This window comes from Coloeus monedula, assembly GCF_965178545.1.
Source record: "Coloeus monedula genome assembly, chromosome: 9".
In the NCBI taxonomy this organism is placed as follows: Eukaryota; Metazoa; Chordata; class Aves; order Passeriformes; family Corvidae; genus Coloeus; species Coloeus monedula.
This window is the reverse complement of record NC_138789.1, coordinates 17,363,576-17,372,614: the sequence shown is the minus strand read 5'-3', so window position 1 is coordinate 17,372,614 and position 9,039 is coordinate 17,363,576.

Sequence of the window (9,039 nt, the reverse complement as noted above, 5' to 3'; positions counted from 1 at the left end):
AAGAATGGAAATCATACACAGTCACAAAAATGTTTAGACTTTCCTTGGAGCATCATTACTACTGCTGGAAATAAATCCAGCATTTTACTATGGAATGCCAGAAACAAAATAAGCAAGATGTTGGAAACATTTAAAAAGATGCAAACTTCATTTAATATGCAGTTGTGCCCAGCTGATTGCCAAAAGACTAAGGATGTGCCTCTACTTACTGAGGGGCAGCAGAGAAAGCCCATTATTGACTGTATTTCCAGTCAAACAATCTGCAAAGCTGCCTGCAGAGAGGAGCTGGGGACTCAGGAGCAAAGCAAAGCACCTGCACAAAACCTGATGGGATGGGGTCCCTTGCTCTGAGTGCAGGAACAGTCCGTGGCTGAGGTCCTGCTGCCACGCTGCTCAGACTCTAAGATCTGAGAGAAATGAATAAATAACAAGGAATTGGTCGGGACTACATTTAATTTGATGTAAAAATATATCCTTCATTGCTCACATACATCCTCAAAAACTGGGTGCTGCTGAAAATGCCTGCCAGTTTTGTAGCAGGAAATTTGTAAAAGCTCTTAAAAACATAACATATATGTGAGTGCTGCTTTGAATACTAATCCTAAATGGAGACCCTGCGTCTTCAGCAACTCTTTGATATAGTTGTATTCTCTGGACTTTTTGGGAGGATGTTTTTTTTTCACATCAATACATTCTTTGTTTTATGTAGGGAAAAATATGAATGAGTTCTGAATATGTATATCTCAAATATATATAACTGCATATAATGCCTAAAGGAAATCTATAGGAACCACTCACTGATGTTAAGCAAACAATATTTTAAAATTCACATCTGGTATAAATGAATGTGATACAGATCACATATAGCCTGAATGAGCTTTTACTTAGTGTAGGAAAGGCATTGATACATAGTGTAATGCAGAACGGAGAATAACCAGAGTTTTTCCATTCATCTTGAGACCTTTCTGTGGATGTTACAGCTTCCAAACTTTTCACAGCTAAGAGTTTTCATGGCCATTTTGGAACCAGTATTATCACAAATTATTAATAATATGGAACAATAATTAATTTGATTGGATGCTGTGATACAGCAGCCTGGAGAGTTTAACTGTGGTACGCATAGGAGAGTAACTGTGGTTTAGACATTTGAACAGAAACAACCCTCTTTGAGAGTTAAATCAGGTAAAAGACAGAAATAACAGTGTCCTTTTTCATTTCCTCCCCTGTTTCCAGTGCTAGTACTAAAACAATACCTCCAAGAATATTCCTGCATAAGCCACCATATCACAATGATGTAAAACGTTACTGTGCAGAAAAATGAGAAGTATGCAAGTCAAAGACATAATAAATGCTTTCCTGAAATTGAACCAAACAACTTCCCCTTGAAGGTAATTTGCTGTTGTACTTCTATGGTAAAGTTGGTTGCTTTCATTATCCCTGCTGGGAATACAGGCTGTTAACACTGTTAAAGTAATTCTGCCTCTGTAAAGGTTTCTGTAAGAGAAACTACTCTGGATGAGGCAGACTGTAGGGCTGTCTAGAATGGTTAATAGCTTTAATGAGCAAATCATGACAAACAAGACCTTTAGGCATGAGACTAACAAACAAGCAGCTACAGGGACTTAGTTTCATTCCTAGTCTGTCGTATTTCTGCTTTTGGATGACTAGAAGTGCATTTTGAAGAGAGCTACTGACACAAGCACACAGGTGAAGAGAGCAGAGAAAGCATTTCTAAGCTTGTACGGAATGACAACTCTATTTTTAAGAAAAGTTATACCAACATTTTGCAGGGTATAAACTGGACCTTGTGTATGTGCATTGCATGTCCACTGAACACCTAATACATGCCTATGATTGGAAAATGCAAAAATTCCTCAAAATTTGCATTTGCTTGGGAATGGGAAGGAAGAAATCAAGGTTCTAAGTTTAGCCAGGTGCTTAGTATTTATTTTTGAGGGCTAATTCCTGGCCTTACTGACTGCAATGAACTCTTTCTGACTGAAAAAACAGCACAGAGATATTTCCACTTTGTCTGGTTTTCTCTGGTTCACAAGCCCTCCAGCTCTGAAAGTCTTTTTGAATTGTGACGAAGGCAAAGAAGCTTTTCAGATTCAAGCAAACTGTCCTTCCTTGAGGAAAACTTCCCAACCACCACTGATGATGCAAGGGACAGAATATCCTGTGCCAAGAAAGAGCAAAGAACTGCTCAAATGCTTCCAGTTTTTCTTGATCCTCAAGGCAGGAAGAAAGGCTTGGAGTGTTTTTGCTTGCTATGGCTGGCTGTGCCTGGGGCACAGAGCATGTCTTTGGTGGGACAGGGCAGTTTCTCAAGAGCGAAACAGAGTTCATCAGGGAAATGTGTGCCCATGTCTCTCCAGCACTTTTACAGGACCTACCTCAGTAGTCCAACAAGTGGGCATTCGGTCCTCTGCACAATTTTCTGTTCTTTTTGCAACACTGTCATCCCTTTTATCCAATTTGGTGCACTGGTAGGAAAGACACAGGAGATGGATGTGCCTGAGCTGCTAACACTGAAAGGTGCATTAGATGCAATTTTGCTAAAATTACGGTCTGTTCAGTGCAAGCACAGCTTTACAAGAGTTTTTGTCCGATGCATGAAACATAGTCTCAAAGCAAATAGAGGCAGATGAGCAAAGTCTGATGTACAGTGAGTATTTTAAACAATGAAGCAGAATAACAAATAAGCAATTTCTTCCAGGCCTTCCATTGGCTGTGAGTCTGTGATTTTCTGTGTGCCTTATATAAGGTTTTACTGTTCAACATGTGAGTGAAATTTTCATCTACCTTTACCAGCTCAAATTATTACCCTCTCTCTTTTATAAGATCAATATACTCAATAAGAAGGGTTTCAGCTATTGAGTTCAATATAATTGTAATGCTATTAAACATCTTTTTTCTTGAGCAGATGCTCCAATGAGTCAACCCCAACTCATCACTTGGTTTCACAGAGTTTAAGATTATGTTAAAAACTACAACCCCCCTGATTATTTGTTTAAAGGAATCCAAATATAGCCTCTTTTAATGTTTTAGTACTAGACAATAAAACAGCTGTCAGCAATATGTTCTTCAGAATGGCATTCATATAAACACTGTTTGTTGTTTCTAATTTAAAAAATACAGCCATAGTCAATAGTCACCCACAGACAGGTGTGCAGTCCAAATATAAATTTTATATTTGCCAGCACATACGCAAATTAGATATGAAGATGGTAATGTTACACAGTGGAACAGTAAGAGCTCTAAAATTACTATCGAATGCCTTGGCACTGTCAGATGGTTACCAGGTGCCTTACTCTATGAATTTCACATTATTAAGGACGCATTTAAGAAACACAATTTGTGGTGCAATATGTCACTGAAGTTGCCAAATTCAGATATTGAATTATGCAGGGTAAAATTTCTCATTTAAGTGGCTTAATGCATGGATATTTTTGTCCCATGGGCTGTGTGAGCGCTTAATACAGACATTTTGAAGTGGGCAAGCTGAGGATCCCTGAATAGGGTCCCTGAGTAAAAATGTGAAACACCCCTGTTTATGGCTGGGTTGAATAGATCCACAATTGTCTACAGTTCTGAATAAAACAAAGTCCCAGCTTCAGAAACCAGTTTTTCATTTTGCATACAGTGAGTAGAAAAGTATCTGATAAAGTCCTGGCCATGTTGATGTCACTGGAAAAACTCTATATAGAGTTTTTATAAACTCCTGTCCACTGACTCTAAAAGTAACTATTATAATATCAAAAAATGTTTTAGATAGAGACCAAGCATAGGAGTAAGATTTGCCTCATTTAATATAACACATTGTGTGAATTAAAATTTACTTTTGTCTTTGTTTCTTCTCAGCTAAGAATCATGTCTGAGGATGTGTGAAAGAAATAGTGTAGACCTTCTAAGAAAAGACACTGAAGTTCCCATTGAGTTTTTTTTCACATGAAATAGTGCACAAACATTATTTTTAAAGAAGGAAGGAAGGGTAAGTTGAGGAATGAAACCAAACGTTCTAAGATATTTCTCTATGAGAGTATTATTTCATTTATCCAGGAATAGTGGGCATACCAGACAAAAGCAGTGTATTTTGACATGAGGGCACGATAGCTGCAATCACAAACATTCACACTTTCACTTTGCTCACAACCCCCTTTTTTTTAAAGTTTCTGTCCATGCCTGGAATTCATTATATGTCTGCACATTTCGTATACAGCACACTTCTTATACAAGTGTGAGGCTGGGAATCACCACCACGTGTGCTTCCATCTCTAAGCACTGGAAACACACTCTCTGCTCTCAGTGGCTAGGAGCACCTTCCATGAGCAACACCATCAAAAGCTATTGCAGAGACAGAATAAACACAGCAGTTTACTGATAGCAGTTTATTGCTTCGAAGGAAATGTCTGAAACGGGTAGTGACCCAGAAACCTCTATTATTGGGCTATGATTTTTAATGTAATGAAATTTTGATAAGCCCAAGTTAATCTTGAGTAATGTACTGGTATGGAAACAATCTAGTTCAAAGGATGATTAATCTGTTCCAGTGTGATAAATGTTAAGCAAGGATAATTAATTCCAGATTTTTAGATTCAAGAGCTTAAACTTCTGCATGGCTAATCAAATACATAAAACGGTAAGATAATGCAGGAAGTCTGATCACATCTCACATACCCCACCAGAAGGCTCATCTATCATAAAAGAAATATACTTATTCTTGAAGCAACTTGACAGCACAGTCAGACTTTGCACCTAAAACTACCCACATCTAGACATCTATCCAAAACATACTGGTTGGGCATTTACCTTGGAAGGACTTCTCTAATCCACATGCTCTTTTGCATGACTTTGCAAGTGTATGTGAGTCTTCATTTGGATCTCCAGTTGGAAGTACTCAATTTATATAATTCTAGATCAAAGTAGATGTCAACTCATCAAAATCTGGAATCAAACCTGGCAACCTTGGACATAACTCTAAATAATTCATCCATGTTTAGTGTACAGTTCTTAGATGCGTCTCTTTATGTTTTGGGGCAGTGAAGTCTGACATGCATAATGAAGTATGAGATTCACTACTATAAACCAATATTTATCCAGGAGGTAAGTTACACCAAGTACACTTTTCCCATATTTAAGAAAATGATGCTGTGAAACTAATAAGATCTTAAAACATAAGGTTTTGAAAAAAAAAAGAAGAAAATCCCAGAAAATTTAGGATAGTCTTGAATAAGTAAGGAAATTGGTAGAGAATATATTGTGTGGGGGCAGTGGCTGTTGGAGTCTTCCTGTAAGATCCAGGCTACTTGTTCTAGAGGCAAACAAGAAAATTATCACCTGAGAATAATGACTGAGTTCACCCTGATGAATTTTTGTCATGATTGCCTTGTTTCCAATACTTGATTGGCCAAATTACAGCTGTCACTGAAATGTGCCAATTTTGAGAAAAATGAAATGGTTATTTGAAACTCACTGTAGGGTCATATAATGCCTGTGAAGTACATCACCCAGAGTTTCTGAAACTTCCACAGCTAATGTAAATAACAAGATGTAAAGCAAAGACAAAATGGAATTGGGCAACAAGTCTTCGGGCTACATTACATTTTCTGGACTAGAATATTCAGATATTAGACTCTAATCTGTGCAAAGGTAACTCTAATGTAACTCTGATCTGGCTTCAAAAATAGATTTTAGGAAATTATTAAAAACTATTTTTTTCTGCCTGGAAAAAATTTAGAAGGAAGGAAATAACTTCAAAGTTGTTCAAAGAAAGCACAACCACATACCAATGGGTCCTTTAGAAACTGTGGAGAGTGATTAGAGCAAGGAATGTGAGTTTGTCAAACGTCACAGTGAGAAAGGAGGGCTTGTAAGAAACCATGCTTGGGCACTTGAAGCTTTTCTACTTTGTTTGACTGTTCAAAAAACACCTTCACATATAGAGCCACTATTTTTCCATTATGTGATACTGAAAAGTGCTTCAAAGTGGGCAGAATTGTATGGATGGAAAAAGTTCCTATTTTAACACGAAATTGTAGTTCATTAAATACAGTGAGAAGACAAAGAGAAATTAAAGATTTGATATTCACCATTTAAAACCAGATATAATGCTAAGACCTGAGAAATTATTAGGCTGCTAGAAAGAAAGAAGGCTTATTGTATAAAATTTGCCCTATTTTCAGATATTAACTTGGGTTAATTGAAGCCAGAAGAGCTAAAACCTTGCAAGTAATATTTTATTAAAATTAGGAACTGCAGTTGGTACCACTGTACCCAGTATCCCTAGCAGATGAGAGTATTGCTTAAACACACTAAGGTCATGAGTTGAACCATGCCAAGAATGCTATCAACAAGCAGTACTTAGGAGGAGTCAAAGAATACCTTGCACTACACAGCAGCATGGAGTTTTTGCTTCTGTTACTGGGATTTATTTCATTCTGTTGAGCTTCTTTATGTTTTAGATCTTGGGATGATAGGTCTCTCAGAAACTTGTCACTAGAAGACAAGATTTCCCCTCCATTATTACATGTGCACACTGAAGGAGAAATTGGCAAGGCTGCCACCTCTGAATGTTCCTGTCTGGGGAAATCTCCCATGAAATACAAGTATGCAAAGAAATATATAAATGTCTGTTCCTGCATCACACATGCTTCATAATATGTTGGTGCTTGACTATAACTGCATTGAGTTACTAAGGCTTGGAATGACACCAGTAAATGTCAGAACGATATTTGAACACTGACACAACTTGAAGTCCATTTTTGTCTATTCATAAATATCCATGTGAAATTTCTCCTGAACCACAATCTTATTAAAACAAGACTTAATAAAAGCAGGAAATTTATTTGAAATTGAAAGAAACTGGATTTTTCTTCCAGTCTTGCAAAGGATTTGCACAGTATTTGAAAGATCCTAGGTTTGGCTCTTTCTTCAGATTTCTTCAGATTTTTCCTCTAGAAAGAGAGCGAAATGTTGATACAAACCAGTTTGTGTTTTGCAGCATATTAATATATTGATTTTCTCAAGGAAAGAGAAGGGGAAATCTTACTGTGAAGGAACAGCCAATGTCCTGAGAGCAACCTGAAATGCTAACTTAGCATTTTTGCACTTCAAAAATGTCTTTGACTTTTATGAACAGCCATGATGGTAAAATTGAGGCTGTTAAAAATACATGGTTTACTTCAGTAGTTTATAATTCACAGTGGCATTTAGTGGGTGGAGTTGTAAATTACTAAGTGGACTGTTGCCACAGCAGAGTAGGTTGCTGCTCTGCAAAGGAGAAGCTTTGCTAAGAATAGGAATGTGGTCACGATGATAATGAACAAGGGCTCCGCATGCCTGAAACATTGATGGGAGATTGGAAGACGGTTGTTGGATGTGAAACAGCTGCTCTAGAAATTAGATGTTATCAAAGATCTGTTTGAAAGATTGAACTGGATGAAAAGCATGCAAAACTGGACCAGTAAGACCTGGTTTCAATTTTCAGTAGCACTACCGAAAGACAGAGTGGCACATGAAATATTTATGCTGTCGATAAATTGGAAGGTACCGTTTTACAGCCAAAAATATGCTATGTTTATTCTGCTGCAAAGGGAGGCAGAATTGCAGCAGTCTCTACACAAAAAAAAATCTTTTCCCCAATTGCTTTTCAATGAAGTAGATTAATGTGCCATGAAAGCATTACAATATGTTAATCAGGTATTTGATCTGCTCTGTCCAACACTCAAAAAAAAAAAAGTCAGTTACTTCCTGGAAACAATATTAATGTTCCAAATAAACCTAGCTTTTTAAAGGCTAGGATTTAAAGGACTTCTCTGAGGGGGGATGATTTACTTATTGCTAGAATGATTTGCCTTTGGATTTTTAGGAGCTGTAACAGTCTTATTCAAAGGTTGCAAGCCAACAGCATTATATCAGAAATCCTGAGTGGAGGGTGCACATAAATATGGATGGCAATATAAAACACACCACATTCAACTTTTGGAAGCTTTACTACTGAGTGACAGCTGCTGTATGATTGCTGTTCAGCCAGAAGTAGACAGGAAAATATTCTGAACCCAAATGCATGACTTGCGTGATTGCAATAATTTCATGTTTTTGACTGCTTAAATTCCCAGTCGGTGGACATCAACACAGGGGTCTCACTTTTCTGGCCTTAAGAAACATGTTTGAGCTATGTCAGCCTTAAAGTGATCCACAGGAAACTTCCACTGAAAAAGAAAAAAAAAAAAAATTGTATGAAATCATTGTGTCTAATTCACACGCTGCACAACCCATTCCTATAGGGCCCTGCTTTGATCCCTGTTTGTGCTGGCCAGCTCTAGGCCCCCCAGAGCAGAAAGAGCTGCACACAGATGTTACACTGCTAAACAGCTCATCAGTGGAGGAAACCAGGTCACTTCTCCTGTAGGAATATCACCAACAAAGTGATTTTGTCACAAAAATGTCTAATCTGGCTCTTTTCTGAGTAAGAATACTGGACATGTTTCTAGCAGAAGACATTTTGAACTTCAGTCTCTCCCTAAACTTTCCCAGATACCCATATGTTGATTTCATTCACAGTTAAATAGACAAGGACTTCCTTTTGAGAACTTCTCAAAAGGATTGCTGTGCTAGTAACCTATCACACTCCACTGAGTACTCATCCATATGGAGCTCAGTGATTGTTTTATCTTCTATAAAGATATCCCTTTTGGAGGCCTGTGCCTGGTATAAAATTATTGAGTACCTCTGCTCTTACTGGAAAGTAAGAAGAATTTATAGCAGCTTTTGTGACATAGATAGGAAACAGGAAAAGATCTTTTATCAAACTTAAACCACTAATAAACTACTTGGCAGGCAGGATTAAAAGGGTAAGGTACCAAGTAGCCCTAAGAGTTACGCTGTTTGGTTTAATTTTTGTGCTCTCACACATTAACAAATACAAAGCATATAGGATTGCAGTAGGGAATAGGGAATCCAGGTCAGCTCTTTAAGATCTGCCAGTTTCAGGACTCAACATGCTTACAATTTAACATAATTAAAGACAGGAAATTA